General features: G+C 19.6%; 1 protein-coding gene across 3 annotated transcripts in view; it reads left to right on the top strand.

The window, feature by feature from the left end:
- Window positions 1–19,054, top strand: part of LOC122507891 (polypeptide N-acetylgalactosaminyltransferase 5) — a 54,753-nt gene that overhangs the window by 13,387 nt on the left and 22,312 nt on the right. For 2 of the 3 annotated variants that reach the window (XM_043620873.1, XM_043620872.1), the window contains exon 2: window positions 10,589–10,664. The exons of the other annotated variant lie outside the window; for it this stretch is intronic. The gene's annotated coding sequence lies outside the window, so the exon portion shown is untranslated. The remainder of the gene's footprint in view (window positions 1–10,588; window positions 10,665–19,054) is intronic. 3 annotated transcript variants of the gene reach the window in all.

Genomic DNA, 19,054 nt, shown 5'->3' with positions numbered 1-19,054 from the left:
TTTGGTGCTTTAAGAATTTTTTTTTACTCGCCTCTTCACAGTTATTACTCTGAATATCGAAGAATAAGAGATCATGTTTTTATTTCAAGGAAAAAAATACTTTTTTCACTTTTTTTTCCTCTGTTTCGAACAAAATGTGAATTATTTGTTAACTTTATTATTTATTTTTCTTATTTTTTATCTTATTTTTTTTTCTTATTTTTTTTTCAAGATGCAAATAATGGAATTATCTCACGTTCTAAAAAAGAGTTTTAATCTTTTGTTTATCAAGAGTGCACGCGTTTCAAGTTTAATGTCTCGGCAATGTAATATCTATTAAATTCTTCATTAACTCGAAATTAACTGTAACTGTAAATTTGTGTCAGAATATCCATTTCCTTTTCACTTCTCTCGGGTTCTAATTTACAGTATAAATCCATTCTTGCACCGAGAACTCAACTTCTGACATTTGAATTTCGTGTCTGAATTTCCCTGAGAGAGAGAGAATATTTACTCGAAATATGGACCTTGACAGAAAATCAAAAAAAAAAAAAAAAAATGCCTTGTGTTTCAAAAGAAAAATTTGTTTTTTTTGTTTGTTTGAATGGAAAGAAAAATGAATATAAATTCTTTTTTTTTCAACTTTATGAAAAGAAAGTTTGAATTACACTTTTTTTCTACTCGAGAAATGAAGTACGAAAAAAATCTTCGCAAGTCATTTGGTGAAAACTCTCTTTTGCCATTGCCTGATTAATCGATACTTCACAGAAGTCACGCTTCACATTTTTCTACTTTCCGAATCAATAAATTATTTCTGTTTCAAAGCATTCATTTTCTGCAATTCTTTGTTGAATGTTTTTGTTTTTCCCGACGATTTTGGTTTTATTTCAATATTCTGCAGGGTTGCTACACAACCTGAAATCCTGGAAATGTCAGGGAATTTAAAAAAAAATTTATTTATATTAAAAATTTATTTATTTTATAAATTTTATAAATTTTATAAATTTTATAAATTTTATAAATTTTATAAATTTTATAAATTTTATAAATTTTATAAATTTTATAAATTTTATAAATTTTATAAATTTTATATTAGTTTTAAAAAAATATTTATAAAACTAAAATTCTTCTGAAATTAGTTAAATTTTTTAATTAAACTTTATTAAAAATAATGGATTTACAGAAGAATTTTAGTTAAAAACGCTAAAATAAATTGAATTTTGAAGCAATTACAAATGATTGCAGAAATTCAATTATTTTCAAAAGTAGTAAAATTCTTCTCAGAAATTCAATTATTTTCAAAAAATTTAAATAAAATTCTTGGCAAAATTTTAATTATTTTCAAAAACTTTCCTCAATTTAATGATTTTTAATATCTACTACTTTAATAAAAATTCCTAAAAGAATTCAATTAGTTAGAAAATATTTTAATAAAATTCTACGCAAACATTTAATTATTTTCATAAATAATAAAAATTTCCCAAAAATTCAATTATTTACAAATTATTTTCATATATTATTCAATTATTTTCATAAATAATAACATTTTCTACAGGAATTCAATTATTTTCCTAAATAATAAAATTCAATGCTGAATTTCATTTATTTTTAATACAATTTTAATGGAATTCCTCGAAAAAAGTTATTATTCTTAAAAAAAATGTTATTAAAATTTATCAAAGAAATTTAATTATTTTAATAAACTTTGCTACAATTTATTTATTAGAATTTATGTATTATTTTCAATACAATTAAAATTAAATTTTCTTTAAAGAATAAAATTATTTTCAAAAATTTTAATGAAATTCTTTGCGTAACAGTTAAATTTTTTTTCAAAATAATTTTAATAAAATTCTTCGCAGATATCGAATTATGTTAAACTGTTTAAAAATTAACAAAAATTCTCGTCAAAATTTCAATTATCTTTGTAAATAATAAAATTCTTCTCAGGAATTTAATTATTTTTTAAAATTTTAATAAAATTCGTTGCAAGAATTTTATTATTTTTATAAATATATTAAAACTCATCGCAAGATTTTAATTATTTTTAATAAAATTTTTAATAAATTCAGCGAAAAATGAAACTATTCTTAAAAATTTTAGTAAAGTTCTTTGAAAGAATTCAATTATTTTAAAAGATTTTAATGAAATTCTTTATAATAATTTATACAATTTTCTAAGAAATTCAATTATTTAAAACACAATTTTTATGAAATTTTTCGAAAAAAAACAATTATTTATATAGATTTCTATAAAATTCTTCGCAAGAATTCTATTATTTTTATAAATAGTAACATTTTTCTCAGGAATTCAATTATATTTTAAAATTTTATTAACAATCGTTGCAAGAATTCAATTATTTTTATAAATAATATAGAATTTTCTAAGAAATTCAATTATTTAAAATACAATTTTTATAAAAATTTTTGAAAAAAAACATTTCTTTAAAAATATTTTTCTTAAATTTATTCTTCTCAAGAATGGAATTATTTTAAAAACTTTATTAAAGTTCAATGACAAAAGTTCAATTATTTTTATAAATAATAAAACTTATCGCTGGATTTCAATTATTTTTAATATAATTTTAAATTAATTCCGCTAAAAACGCAATTATTCTTAAAAATTTTATTAAAATTTGTCCTGAGAATTCAATTATTTGAAAATTTGTTAATAAAATTCTTTATGAAAATTCAATTTTAAGAAACATTTAATTGTTTAATAAAATATTTATTGTTACAATTAAATAATTGAATTCTAGTAGAATTTTCCAATAAATATAAGATTTAAAAATGAATTTCAAATTAAAATCTTTGAAAATTAGAACTTTTCATACTTTTAATTATGAATTATCTGTAGAATTAATTTTTCTCAAGTTTAATGGAATTTTTTTTTAATTATTTGAAGTTTTTAATTTCCAATATATTTAATATATTGAAGAATGTCAGAATAATGAAAATTAATTATTCAGGGAATTTGAAAAGAGCAAAAGCGTAGCAACCCTCTTCTGTTTTGTTTTGAAAATATTTTATTTCCATTGAAATAAATTTTTAGGAGAGAAATGTGTTTCGATTTGAAAATTTATTCTACTAATTTTTGAAAATAGTATTTTCCAGGAATGAAAGTGTTGATAATTATTATTTCCTCTGCGAGTTGGAAATTATTTATGGTGACAAAAATCGTTTGTAAATGAGCCAACATCACGAATTCAGGAAATGTCGATGTTTTGTAATTGTATTTTTTTTCGGAATACAATGAATCAATAATATGAAGAAGTGTGACAAAAAAAAAAGCGGAAATGTTTATTGGATTTCATTAAACAGGAAATTCCCTTTTTGAAAGTCCCCCCCCCCCCCTTGCGAATTAATTTAAGAGGAAACTATTTTGAAATAAAAGGTCAAATAAATGCTGATTAAAAACGTAATAGTTGAGATTGTAACGGACGTAACAATCTAAAAGTGATTACGTTTGGACTCAACGTTTATACACAGACACAAAATGTCACGAAAAAGAGAGAAGTTACTTCAGAAACTAATCACTTTCTACCTGTCACTGACTATAGTCGACCATTAACCTTCTTCTTGCACCAAGAAACTTTGCCTATTTCGCCAAAGTTATAAAATCTTATTACGAAATTTATGACCGAAATGAAGAGTCCTTTAAAGGAAAATTATTATTTCACGGACTTGTAATAATTTTATTTTGGAAAATTTGGAACTTAACGAGTTAATTGCCTTAAATTCGTCTAATTTTTTCATTGTTATTTTCGATTTGAAAGGGAAATTATTATGATCTTTCAAAAATTAAATTTATCAAAATAAAACTTATTCAAATTATCAAAATCAATTTTATCAAATTATCAAAATCAAATTTACCAAATTATTGAATTATCATTTTTTTCGAATGCCTAGAAGTTAGAATTGAATCAATTATTTTAAGGATTTTAAATGAAATTCTTTTCCAAAATTCAATTATTTTGATAAATATTAAAATTCTTCTCAAGAATTCAATTATTGTCAAAAATTTTAATAAAATTCTTGTCAAAATTTTAATAAACTACTTTGCACGAATTCAATTATTTTTATAAATTTTAATGAATATTTAATCAAGAAATTAATTATTTTTATAAATAGCAAAATTTTTCCCCCAAAAATTCAATTATTTTCAAAAATTTAAATAAAATTTTTTTGCAAAATTTCAATTATTTTCAAAAGTTTTTCGCAATTCAATGTTTTTAAATATTTACTATTTTCATAAATAATAAAATTTCATTTACGAATTCAATTATTTTCATTGCAGAATTTCAAATATTTTTAATACAATTTTAAAGAAATTCCTTGAAAAATAATTTATGTTATTGATTTAAAGTAGAATTTTAGTTAAAAATTCTAGAAAATATTTAATATTAATAATTAATAAATAGTTAATAAATAATTAATAAATAATTAATAAATTTAAATAAATATTGAAATAAAAAATAAATTTTCAAAAACTAAAAAAAGAAATTCAGTTTTGAGAAAGAGATTATTTTTTGAATTTCGAAAAGTGAAATGTATTTACTCGTGGAAAGTAGAATTTATCTATAGAGAAAAAGAAAAAACAACAATTCTGGAGATTTGAATAGATCTCTTTTCCTTAAAATATTGTTTATTGTATTTTACATATTTTACTTCCGGTATAAGAAACTCGTCCCGGTGTTTTAGTATTCGTGCGCATAAAAGCTTCACGATCTAAGTGAAATAATAAACACAGTTTCAAATGCTCTAGTGAACATTCGAAAATGTAAAATTTGTCTCTTCTTTTCGTGAAAGCTCTACAAAACGAACATTAAAAATTTTAAAAACACAAAAGTCAATTTCTCGAAAATGTTTTTAATCAAAGCAGTAAAAGGAAAATGAACAGAAATAAATTATTATTATTATTATTATTATTATTATTATTATTATTATTATTGTATAATATTAATAATAATAATAATAATAATAATAATAATAATTTATAATTAATAAAATATTAATTTACCTAAATTAATTATGTAAATTAATATAATAATTTTAATCAAGATAATTCTTTTCAAAAGGAATATTTACTAAAATATTAACATATTAAATTAAAAATTATATTTATTTTGATTTAAACAGATTAGCAAAAATTAGATAACATTACATATTTAATTTTTTTTTTTTTTTTTTTTGATAATATTATTTAAATTCACTTTCACAATAATAAAGACAATAAATTAGAGATGAAGATAAAATTAATAAATTATTTATTAAATCGGCACGAGTCCGATAAATAATGTATCATTTTAATCTTACTTAAAATTAACGACTAATTTCATTTTTTCGGTTTAAACAAATTATTCCCTGACGCAGGCCTTGGATATTATGACTTTTTTCGACTATTTTCAAATAATACGACTTTTATCGACTTATATTAAAAAATTATGCGACTTTTTCGACTTTTCGTCCAAATTTTGAGAATAAAATGCAACTTATTTGGATTTTTATATAGTGTGAAAAGCATAAACAGACAAATCTTTGAAAATTTATTTTTTAATAATTTTTCTAATTAAATTTTTAAATATACAATTAAAAAAATTTTGAATAATAGAAATTTTGTAAAATTAAATTGAAAATAAATCATTTTTTCAAGTATTTTATTACAATTTTTGAAAAATTAACTTTTAAAGAATTTTAATTGAAATTTTTGTAAATAATTGAATTCTCAAAAATTTTAATCAAAAATCTTCAAGTGTAAATTTAATAAAAATGACAATAAAATCTAAAAATCAATTCTAAAAATAATATTAAAATAGTTTTGAAAAAAGTAATTCTCTGAATTATTTCGTTCTAATTTTTTAAAATTCAATTACTTTCAATATTTTCAATGTTTCAAACATTTTATGTTCCGCAATTTCTGAACGTTCAAATGAACGAAATATTTTTTATTAAGAATAATTTCATAAGTTTTGCAATAAAAATTGCAGTAAAAATTAAAAATTAAAATTTTACATTTCGAAATTTTAGTTAAAAATATTTTTTTTTTTACTGCAACTCAAAATTGTTGCAATACAAATTTAATTTTGGAGAAAATAATCATATTCAAAATTTTTAATTAAAAAAAATCCTTCAAAAAATTATTTTTTTAAAAATTATACAACAATTCTTCAATTATATTCGAAAAATTACATTACAATATTTATAAAAAAAACTAATTGTTTTATCATAATTTTTTAAAATTCAATTAGCTTTGAACAAAGTAAATTAAAAATTTACTATTTTAGAATTTTTGAGAAACCATTTACAATTAAAATTCTTCAAAAATTTGATTATTTTTTTTTATATTTTTTAAAAACTCAATTAGTTTTAGAAAATTTTATCAAATTTAAATTATTTTTCAAAGATTTTACTAAATTTAAATTATTTTTTCAAAGATTTTACCAAATTTCAATTTTTTGGACATTTTTTAATTGTATGTAATTGTAAAACTATTGTCGTTTAAAAATTATTTAGAAATATGTATAAAGAGTTAATTTTACGAATTTCTTTATTGAAATTTTTGAAAATATTCTACCTTCATATCTTTAAAAAGAAAAATGGTTTCAATTATTATAAAAAAATTGAAATTTTGTATTTAAATAATTCTCGAAGAACTTTCGAAAAAATATTAAAAAATAATTTTTAATTTAAAGATGAAGTTTAGTTAATAATTGTAGAAAGTAATTGAATTTTTGGAAGGGTTATAGTTTTAATTTTTAGAAATTATTAAATTTTAGAAGTTGAAATTTAAAAAATTTTTTTTCCTGTGATAAAAGAAATAAGAAGTACTTAAATAGTTATTTAGCAAAATTATTATAGTTTTGATTAATTGATTTTAAAAATCAGTGAGAAATCAGGGAAATACAAAATAAAATTTTTGTGACAACACTAAATTAAATAAACTATTTTTTTGACTTTTTTTCTGATTTTATTTATTATATTTTTTTTATTGTTATAATTATTAATTATTTATTATTATTATTATTGGATAAGCAATAATTTTAATTGGCGGCTAATTCTAATTTTTCGATTTAGAAAAATTATTCTCTGACGCGAATTACAATTTGAATAAAAATTCCTGCATTTATTTCTTCTTTTGGATTTAAAATCTAGAGAAATAAATATTATACATATATGGATTTTTAATCCTTAGTCGACGGTAATCCGAGGAGTGAGGAACTAGATACACGTTGAGGATTAGAATTAATTCTGACACATTCAATTTTTAATAGAATATAACTCCCGGGAGTGCAAATATTTATTTTCAATTTATATTTTATTTAACTGAATTTTATTTACTACGAAGCGATTTTTTTCTATTTCTTATGTATTTAGAATATTTTGGAATTTAGAATTTAAATTCAAAATTCAGAAAATCAGACGAAAACAAATTTCTTTAATTTTGTTTTGCCAAGATTTTTAATTTTGAAAATATTAATTTTCTCCCCTGGTCGGTAAACAATTTTAATTAAAATTCTGTAAATTTTTTTACATATTCTTTTTTTGCATGGAAATTCTCATTTGGAATCCAATTTGGAAACGAAATTTTGTTTATTTGTCCAATTTGTTCAACGAACAAAAATTCTTTTTTCGAAGATAGAAAATAATTTTTATTAAAAATCTGCGGAGTTTATTTTTATTTTTTAGCTGAAAAATGTAAAAAAAAAATCGAGTGCAATCAATTTTTCAAACCCGTATATTTATATTATACTTATACAATGTATAGAAAATAGATAGAGAGCTATATATTGTATATAAAGTGTGGAAAGGTCCGGGATGAGATCGTGTAGCTTCTTTCACTTTGATGCAATATTATATTTCGATTTTCGCCAAAGAGAAATGCATGTAACCAACAAGAACATTAATGGCTCTCGAGGTCATTTGACTTAACAGAAACGATTCTCTTATATCGAATGGATGCTATTTATAAAAAAAAAACAAAATGAAATAAACGAAAAAAAATATTCCGCCTCTTTGGAATTTATACAAAAAAAAAAAAATTTAGAAATATATTTCAAAAACTTTTGACTCGTTCTCCATTCTAAAGAATGATAAGCACTCGCCACGAGTCAGATAAACATTATTTCCATCCGGTCGTGTGTTAGTTTTGTAAAAAAAAAACGTTTTCCACAAATTAATTTTTTTTTCAGTTGAGAAATAATTTTTTCTTTATAATTTTTTTTCTTCGATTATTGTGTTTTTTTATTTTATCATTGATTATTTATTATCATGAGTAGTGTTTAAAATATAATTTTTATTCGAAATTGAAATTTATATGCGAATTTTAAATTGCACTTGTTATTTATTCGATATTAAAATTAAATTTATTCGAAATTGAAATTTAAGTTATTCAAAATTAAAATTCACTTAAATCGAAATTAAAACTAAATTTTTTCAAAACTAAATTTATTCGATATTAAACTTATTCGAATTTAAATTTATTCAATATTAAATTTATTCAAACTTAAATTTATTTGATATTAACTCTATTGGGGATTAAGTTAATTCGAAATTAAATTTATTCGAAATTGAATTTATTTGACATTGAAATAAAATTAATTCGATATTAATTTTATTCGAAATTAAATTTTATCGAATTTTAATTTATTCGAAATTGAATTTATTCTAATTTGAATTTATTCGACATTAAAATAAAATTAATTCTATATTAATTTTTTTCGAATTTGAATTTATTCGAAATTGAATTTATTTGACATTGAAATAAAATTAATTCGATATTAATTTTATTCGGAATTAAATTTGATCGAATTTGAATTTATTCGAAATTGAATTTATTCGACATTAAAATAAAATTAATTCGATATTAATTTTTGTCGAATTTGAATTTATTCGAAATTAAATTTATTTGACATTGAAATAAAATTAATTAGAGATTAATTTTATTCGAAATTAAATTTATTCAATATTAAATTCATTCAAACTTAAATTTATTCGATATTAACTCTATTGGGAATTAAATTAATTCGAAATTAAATTTATTTGATATTAAATTTATTCGAAATTGAATTTATTTGACATTGAAATAAAATTAATTCGATATTAATTTTATTCGAAATTAAATTTTATCGAATTTTAATTTATTCGAAATTGAATTTATTCTAATTTGAATTTATTCGACATTAAAATAAAATTAATTCGATATTAATTTTTTTCGAATTTGAATTTATTCGAAATTAAATTTATTTGACATTGAAATAAAATTAATTAGATATTAATTTTATTCAAAATTGAATTTATTCGAATTTGAATTTATTCGACATTAAATTTAAATTCATTCGATATTAATTTTATTTGAAATTAAATTTATTCGAATTTCAGTTTATTTGAAATAAAATTTATTCGCAATTAAATTTATTCGAATTTTAAATTATAGTGAAGGAGAAATTAAATTTATTCGAATTTGAATTCATCCGAAATTAAATTTTATTCCAACTGAAATTTATTCAAAAATAAATTTTTTCGAAACTGAAATTAAATTTATTCGAAATTAAAAAGAAATAACCATTGTCAAGTAGAAAAACGTTTCTTTTTCAAATTTTCCAATTCAGAGAGAAAATTTTTCGTGACACTTTTGAGAACTGTGGAAAAACTTTTGAGAATTACTGTTTGCAATCTTATAAGTTTCTTAAAAAAAAATATGAATCCGAATGAGACTTGCAGTTGCAATAATAAAAAAAATGAGATAAAGATTTTTTTATGAAAGATTTAATTCACAGGTGTGGAAATTTTACGAGATAAATTCGTATATTATATGAGAGAGAGAGAGAAAAAAAAATAATAATTTAGTTGTCGCGAGAGAGGGAAAGAAAAACGTGCACTTTTGTTCGTTCCAGTGAGCATTTCATTTTGCGGAGTATTTTTTTTTTCGCGCAAAAATCCGTTGCACCAGCAGTCTGCCACATGCACACGATCTAACACTGATTCTAGTCCTGACTAACGGCTAACAATAAAATCCCTGCCATTGACGAATATTACAGTCTTCTTGCAATTAGTTGCGGTTGCAACTCGGTTGTTGTGGTTTGTCGATCGCATTTTTAACATTTAAAAAAATCAATCCAGAGACACAGTGTTTTCACTTTTACTCCCATTTTCTAGGGCACTGGGTTTCCGTTTTCATTTACAAACACCATTTTTGTTTGTTTACTTTATCAAAGAAAGAAAAAGAAAAAAATTTAATTGACGAATTTTTTTTTAATTTTATTTTTTTTTATTATTTTATTATTAATATTTATTTATTATACACAGTTTATGTCTTTTGGCTTTGAAGGTGTTATTAATATTTATTATTAATAACTAAATTAATAAACAAACAAAAATTGAAATATAATAAATAAATATACTATTTTATTAAAAAATGTTATTTTATTTAAATTATAAATATAATTTAATATAAAATAAATAAATTATTAATAATTAATAACAAAATGATAAATAAAAAATTTTAGATATAAATAAAATATTCTAATAAATAATGATAGAAAAATAATAAATATATTGTGTATAAAACGATAAAAAAAAATTAAATAACTAATTTTATTATTTTGTTTCAGGTGAGCTGTGATTGTCTTTTATTTTTTCCTTTGACGAAAACTTCTACTGACAACGAAGAATAATTAATTTAAATTGGTAAGTTAAATAATTAACATAAACGAAAAAATAATTATTCAATTACTTTAATTTGAAATTCAAAAATTTGATTTTAAAACAAAGACAGGGATTTTTATTCCTTTTCTTATCAGTAGCAATAGTAAAATTTGTTGTCTGTATTTTTTCTCCCTCGATTTTGAATTAAAAAATAAAAATTTTAATTTGATCAACAAAATTATTAATTAAATTATTTAACTAATAATTTAAAATTATTAATTAAATTATTTAATTAATAATTTTAAATTAAAAAAATAAAAATATTCTTTTTAAGTTTATCAACTGAAAGTCATTTATTTTTAATACAAGTTTCATTTTTAATGAAGGTAAAAAAGGAAAAGAAAAATTAAAAAGAGAACAAATTGGAGAAAAGGAGTGAAAAAAAATTTTTTTTTTTTTGAAACGCAAGCAAATGCTATTCAAATATTTAATTAATTCAAATTGTTAATTAAATTTCGTTTCCAAGATCTCGGCAAATAGAATTTCTGTTCATTTTTTTTCCCTCCTTTCGCTAAATATTTATCTTCTCGAGGTTAATTTTATTCACTGGCAGAACAATAAATAGGAAAGCAATTAAAAAAGGAAAATTTGAAATTTTTTTTAATTATTGAGGTTTTTGAAAAATTTTCTCCATTTTCCGATTCTTGGAATGTGGATATTGACCTATACCAAGAAAAGAGAATAATCACTCGAGTCAAGTGCATCAGGGTGTTACGAAATGATTACTCATTTCACTTTCAATCTGTTACTAAATTTAACCATTGATATTTTATAGGGAAAATAAATTATTCTGTCCTTCTTTTTATCAGTTAAATTTTTTTTTTTGTTAATATTTTAATTATCGTGTTTGTAAAAAAAATGTAAAAAAATACAATAATATTTAACGAGGCAACTATACGAGTTTACAGATAAGGTATAAGAATAGCCGGATATACCACGTGTTCTTCGGTATAAAAATAATTTTAATTGTTGTCATTTTTCTTCGATGAAGGTTTCTTATTTTAAAAGTGCCAACTTTAAAATAAATATTCTTTGTAGAAAAATACAAAAGGTACTTTAAAGTACTCTGTATTTAAAAAAACCGAGATAATTATTTTTTTACATAGAGTTTTTTTTAACTTGAAACGTTTCGTTAGAGTTAAGTTACAATATATTTTTTTTCTACTAAATTGTGTCGAATATTTATAAATATTTTTGTAAATAATTGATTTTTTTAAAAGTATTCCATTACAATTTTTTAAAATCAAATCTTTGAGAAATTTAATTTTAAATTTTGAAAATAATTCAATTCTCAAGAATTTTAATGAAAAATCTTCAAACGAAAATTTGGAAAATGAAAATTAATTAAAATTAACTTCAAAAAAGTTATATTAAATATTTTTTAAATAAGTATTTGAATTTTCATTGAAAATTTTGAACTAAATTGCAAATTTTGAAAATAATTGAATTCTCCAAAATTTTAATGAAAAATCTTCAAATGACAATTTTGAAAATGAAAAATAATGGAAATTAACTTCAAAAAATTGAATTTAAATAATTTTTTTAAAAAGTATTTAATTCCTAGAAATTTTTTAATTGTAATTTACCAAATATTTACAAAAAATATTTTTGTAAGCAATTGATTTTTTTTAAAAGTATTCCATTAAAATTTTTTAAAATCAAATCTTGGAGAATTTTAATTTTTAATTGTAAATTTTGAAAATAATTCAATTCTCAAGAATTTTCATGAAAAATCTTCAATTGAAAATTTTGAAAATAAAAATGAATGGAAATTAACTTCAAAAAATTGAATTTGAATAATTTTTTCTTTAAATATTTAATTCCTAGTAATTTTTTCATTGTAAATTTTTAATTTAATTATTTGCAATATTTTTTAGTAAAATATTGAAAATAATTCTTTTTAATGATCTTTATGAAAAAAAAACCATGAAGAGTTTCAGTTACAATATTATTATAAAAAAATTGATTTTTTATAATTAAATAATTGAATTCTCGAAGAACTTTCGAAATCAATTATTATAAAAATAATTGTTTCTGAGAAGAAGAAATTATATTTGAACCAATAAATTCAGTATTTGAACCAAATACATCATTTTACTGAAATAAAAACCATTTGCTGCAAATAATTTTTTTAGTGAAAGGGAATAAAACAAAATATTAAATAATATTTTATTTTTTATTTTTTATTACTTATATTTTTTTCCGTTTTGAGGGAATAAAAAATAATTAATATTCAATAATATTTTATTAATTAGTAATTTTATTAATTTTATTAATTTTATTAGTTATAGTAATTGTATTAATTATATAAATTGTATTAATTATATTAACAATGTTGTATAATATTAATTAATTATAAAAATACTGTTAAAATATTTATAATACAATGCAAATGGATCTGAAGAGAATGCGAGCAAATAAGTAAGACGGGAATTAATCATTATAAGAATATGCGCAATTTTAATTCTTTCGATATTAGAAAAGTTGGATGGAGGGGGGAGGGGGGGGATATAATTATTTTAGAGACGTAGACTTCAATTAATTTATAACTGTTTCTATCTCAATTAGACATTTTATCGAGAAGAAAATGTTTGTTTTTTGCTTCACGTTGCTAATAACTTTTTTTTTATCAGAATAAGAATTAAACCCTTGTTTAGAATTTTTTTTCCAATTTTTTTTTTTTTTTTTTTTTGATATGGTCAATGAACGTCAAATGTATTATACTGGCAAGTATTATACCCTTCTTCCGCCGTATGGTACAGTAGCCGTTATTTTCACAGTTTACCGCTAATCATTCGACCACATAACGTCTTAGTAAGTCGATACAAATCTAGAACTCGAAGAATTATTTTATGTACAATCAGAAATTCCATTTAATTTTTATTTTACTTTGCTTATTTATTTAAAAGAGTTTCTCGATTTTTAACGACTGGAATTATTGTGTGAGTTAGGAATTTTATTATTATCGTTGGGCATTTTCACTGTTTTTTATTTGTTTCCTATTACTCTATTATTTTTTCTTTCTTTTAGAATTACTTTTTTAATGGTATTATTATCGCTGAGATCAATTTATTTTTTTCTATTATTTTTATTTTTATTATTATGGGGAAAAAATTTTTTTAACTGAAACAGATAAAAATTTCTCTGTATTGGGGAAATTTTTAGTTGTTTCTTTTAAAGTTTTCGCTATTCGCTTTTTTTCTATTTTCGTAGATTAAAAATCCAATAACAGAAAATTTAAATAAAATAAATAATAAAATGATAATTAAAAAATTTCCAAATAATTATTTTAGAATCAATATTTTCCTTTTTAGAATAATTAATTTTAATATTTTAATATTTTAATATTTATTTAAACCGAAAAAAATTTTTGTTCATTTAAACGTTCAAAACTTTAGGAAAATAATTATTAAAAAAAGTTTAATTAATAAAAAAATTAAATTAAATTATTAAACAATTTTAGAAAAATAATTACTAAAAAAATTCAATTCAATTTTGAATTAAAATTCTTTGAAACTTGATTTATTTTTGAAATTTAAAATTCTTTTTCTAACAGTAATTAGAATTTTTAAAAAATTAAATTATTTTCAATACTATTTTACTTATATTCCTCGAAAGAATTTAATTATTATCAAAAAATTTAAATAAAATTTTTCGAAACAATTCAAATATTTAAAAAAAATGTAATACAATTCTTTCCAATAATTCTATTATTTTTCATAATTCTTTACAAGAATTCAATTATTTTCAATACAATTTTTATAAAATTTGTCGAAAAAATTCAAGTATTTTAAGAAATTTTAATAACTTTTAAAAAAAAATTTTTTTTCTTCGTTGAAATTCAATTATTTTTAAAAATTTAAATAAAATTCTTTTATAAATAATAAATTTCTACACAGAATTCAATTATTTTCAATTCAATTTTAATAAAAGATTTCGAAAGAATTCAATTATTTTCATAGATAATAAATTTCTTCGTATGAATTCAATTATTTTTAGTACAATTTTCAAAAATCTTAATAAAATTCTTCGAAACAATTCAATTACTATTTTCAAAAATTTTAATAAAATTCTTTCCAATAATTGCATTATTTTCCATAAATAATCAAAATTCTTTCGCAAGAATTTAATTATTTTCAAAAATATTAAAATTGTTCGCAGAAATTAAACTATTTTCATTTTAATTTCAATAAAATTTTTTGACTGAATTCAATTATTTTTTAAAATTTTATAAAAAAAAATTCTTCACATGAATTCAAACAGTTTTAAAAATTTTGAAAAAATTCATTATACAAGAATTTATAGTAATTTTTAATAAAATTTTAATTAAATTCATTACAAGAATTTAGTTATTTTCAATATAAAATTTTAATTAAATTCCGCGAAAGAATTGAATTATTTTCAAAAAAATTTAATATAATTCTACGAAACAATAGAATTATTTTTAAAAATTTTAATCAAATTTTATGCGAGAATTAAATTATTTTCAATAAATATAGTAAAATTCTTCATATGAATTAAATTATTTTTAGTACAATTTTCATAAAATTTCCTGACTATAATTAGTTTAATTTTTAATTTTTTTTTTGTTTAAACATTTTTACAAAAATACTATTTTGTAAAAATATTTAAACAAAAAAAATTCGTTCATTAGAACGTCCAAAACTATAGAAATTGTTTTATTTGTTTTAGTAATTTTGTGTACAGATAATTAAAAAAAATTTCCCCCACCAGTAAAATTATTGGCAAATAATTTTCATATATTCTAATGAGAAATTTATTTTAAAAACTGATGATTTTTTTTTTTTGTTTTTCCTTTTTAAATGTCTCGGATTTGAACGGTATCGTGAATTTGAGATGGGAACGAAAAGGAAACGGTTCGCCGACTACTTAACGGACTTCCGTTTTAATTTCCCCGCTAATTGACGTTTCGCACGGGTTGATCTTTCTCTCGATGAAAGAAAAAAAAATGGTAAACGATACGGGAATACTTAAAAAAAAAAAAAAAAAAATTGAATGACAAAAGGTGTAAAAGGTATATTCATTAATTCGCACGATTCGACGAATTTTCATGTAACATTTGACAATATTCACAAAGGTGGATTTTTTTTTCTACCAAGCAAACAAAAAAGGATATTCAAAATTCTTTTAATACTCGCAGTTTTTATATCCATTTCTCGTTATCTCTGCCCTTTGAACCATTTCGATCATTCTCAGTGAGAGGAAAATTTATATGCTTGTCGAGGGAAAAATATTTATCCCCCAGAATAGAATTTAAATTCAAAGGAAAATTTCACATTTTATAGTGTATATAATCAGAGTTATAAAAAAAAAATTGAAAATTCCCTTTTTGAAAGGGAAATTTGGAAAATTGAAGAAAATTAAAAAGAAAGAATTTTTAATGAGACGATAATTTTTTTAATTTCGATTTTTTTCGGGGAAAATTTATTTTCATAGTTTTCAGAGATAATTTGTTTTATAAGATAATTATAAAATTATAATAATTTATTATAGTTGAATGCAGATGACAGGAAATAGTTGAAACATTTCAACCGTTTCTAACTAACTTCCTTGTGCCCTAAGTGCACAGTGGTATTAGTAAACACTAATCTACTAAATTGCTTTTAGCTCGTGTTCAAACAACGCCTCAAACTCTCAGTTACCGTGCGCGGCGAACTTTAGTTTCACACATATATACTTATCCATTCACGTTTATATTTCATTCAAATGAAAACCCCAGAAAGATGTAATAACGAGATTTAAATCAGTTTAGTATTATGAAAGGGAATTTTTCATTATATAATTCAATTTTTTTCAACGCTCCGTGATTTATTGATTATTCAGAAAAAAAGGCTCATGAATATCTGAAATTTATTAAACATTCAAAATTGATCCAATTTTGTCTAATTTAATATAATTTCTGTACTTTGGAAAATTTTTTTAACCGAATCGAATAAAAACGTACTTTTTATTTTTAATTATTTTAATTTTTAATTTTTATTCAATGAATTTTTTATTTAATTAATTATTAATTATTACTACGATCAAAGAAAGACTTGGATTTGTATCCATTAATTTCTATTAATTAATTCACTCATTCGCTAATTAATTGTTATTATTCACTATTTTCTAAAATTTTAATAAAAAATTCTTCGCAAAAATTCAATTATTTTTTTATAAAAAAAAAATTCTTCGCAGATATTCTATTATTTTTATAAAATTTAATAAAATTCTTTATACAAGAACTCAATTATTTTCAATGCAATTTTAATAAAATTTGTCGGAAAAATTCAAGTATTTTAAAAAATTTTAATAACATTCTTCGTTGAAATTCAATTATTTTCAAAAATTTTAATAAAATTCTTTTATAAATAATAAATTTCTTCCCAGAATTCAATTATTTTCAATTCAATTTTAATAAAAGATTTCGAAAGAATTCAATTATTTTCATAGATAATAAATTTCTTCGTATGAATATTCAATTATTTTTTGATACAATTTTCAAAAATCTCAATAAAATTCTTCGAAACAATTTAATTATTTTCAAAAATATTAATAAAATTCTTTCCAATAATTCTATTATTTTCCGTAAATAATCAAAATTCTTCGCAAAAATTTAATTATTTTCAAAAGTATTAAAATTATTCGCAGGTTTTAAACTATTTTCATTTTAATATTTACCTAAAGTTTTGAACGTTCAAATGAACGAAATATTTTTTTGTGTTCTAATATTTAAAAAAATTAATAGACTGAAATGGAAAAATATTGTAATAATAATTATTTATTTAGCTAAGAAAATATTTTCTTTAAAATAAAAAAACAATATTTTAAAAATATGTAAAATTCGGATTAAAAGAAGTAATAAAAATATCGTCGTTCAATTGAACGTTCGAAACTTTAGGGACATATTTTAATAAAGTTTCTTGACTGAATTCAATTATTTTTAAAAATTTGGAAAAATTCATTATAGAAGATTTTTGTAATTTTCAATAAAATTTTAATTAAATTCAGCGAAAGAATTTAATTATTTAAAAAAAATTTAATATAATTCTACGAAACAATACAATTATTTTTAAAAATTTTAATCAAATTTTATGCGGGAATTGAATTATTTTCATAAATAATAAAATTCTTTGTACGAATTCAACTTTTTTCAAAAATACAGCTTTTTTAAAAAAAAATCGAATAAAAAAATAAAAAAAGTCTTCGTAAGGTATTAAATTACTTTGAGTAAAGTTTCTTAAATTCAATTCTTAATCAAATTCTATGAAAAAATTCTATTACTTTTAAAAATTTTGATAGAAATGTTTATTACAATTCTATTATTTTTAATAATATTTGAATTAAATTCCGCGAAAGTATTTAATTATTTTTAAAAAATGTTAATATAATTCAACGAAACAATACAATTATTTTGAAAAATTTTAATCAAATTTTATGCAAGAATTCAATTATTTTCATAAATAATAAAATTATTTATAATAAATAAGGGCATTTGCCCGTATGCTTTTTGAATAAATAAATAAAAATTCTTCGTACGAATTCAACTTTTTTCAATAATACAGTTTTAAAAATAAATCTCAAATTTAATTATTTAAAAAAAATAACAATATTCTTTGCAAGGTATTCAATTCTTTTCAATAAAGTTTCTTGAATTCAATTATTTAAAAAATTTTCAATCAAATTCTTTAAAAAAATTCAATTATACTTTCAAAAATTTGTTTATTAACAAAAAAATTGTTTATTACAATTCAATTATTGTCAATACAATTTTTATTATATTCCTCGAAAGAATTTAATTATTATCAAAAAATTTAAATAAAATTCTTCGAAACAATTCAATTATTTTCAAAAATTTTACTAGAATTGTGAACAATTATTGAAACTCCAATTCTTTGAAAGAAGTTTGAATTTAAAATTCTTTTCCAACAGTAATTCAAAAAATTTTTAAAAAAATTCAAATAATATTCTCCTGAAATGCAATAAATTTCCAAAGATTACAATGAATTTCTCAAAAAAATTCTTAACTAAAGAAATTTAAAAAAAAATTTTAATCATCGAATTGAGAAAATTTATATCTATAATTAGCAAATTGTCTAGTTAACAAAATTTTCATTTACAAACATTTTCATTCAGTCAAATTTTTATATCTTTACAATTTATTTTCATTTGCGTACTTATTTAAAACTTTCGGCTAAATATTAGAAATTTTTTAAATGAAAATTAAAAAAAAATTCCTTTCAAAAAGTATGAAAATAAGTTTGTTATTAAAAATTAGGTTGGACAATAATTCTATTATATACCTACTAAATTTTCGATTAAATGGAAATTCGATTGATTAAAGACTGTAGTAGGTAAAAATCTGAAAAAAA

This window comes from Leptopilina heterotoma, unplaced genomic scaffold, assembly GCF_015476425.1.
Source record: "Leptopilina heterotoma isolate Lh14 unplaced genomic scaffold, ASM1547642v1 Lhet_52, whole genome shotgun sequence".
NCBI classification, from domain to species: domain Eukaryota; kingdom Metazoa; phylum Arthropoda; class Insecta; order Hymenoptera; family Figitidae; genus Leptopilina; species Leptopilina heterotoma.
Note: the sequence above shows the minus strand (reverse complement) of the source record. Positions and strands in the feature narration are given on the sequence as shown.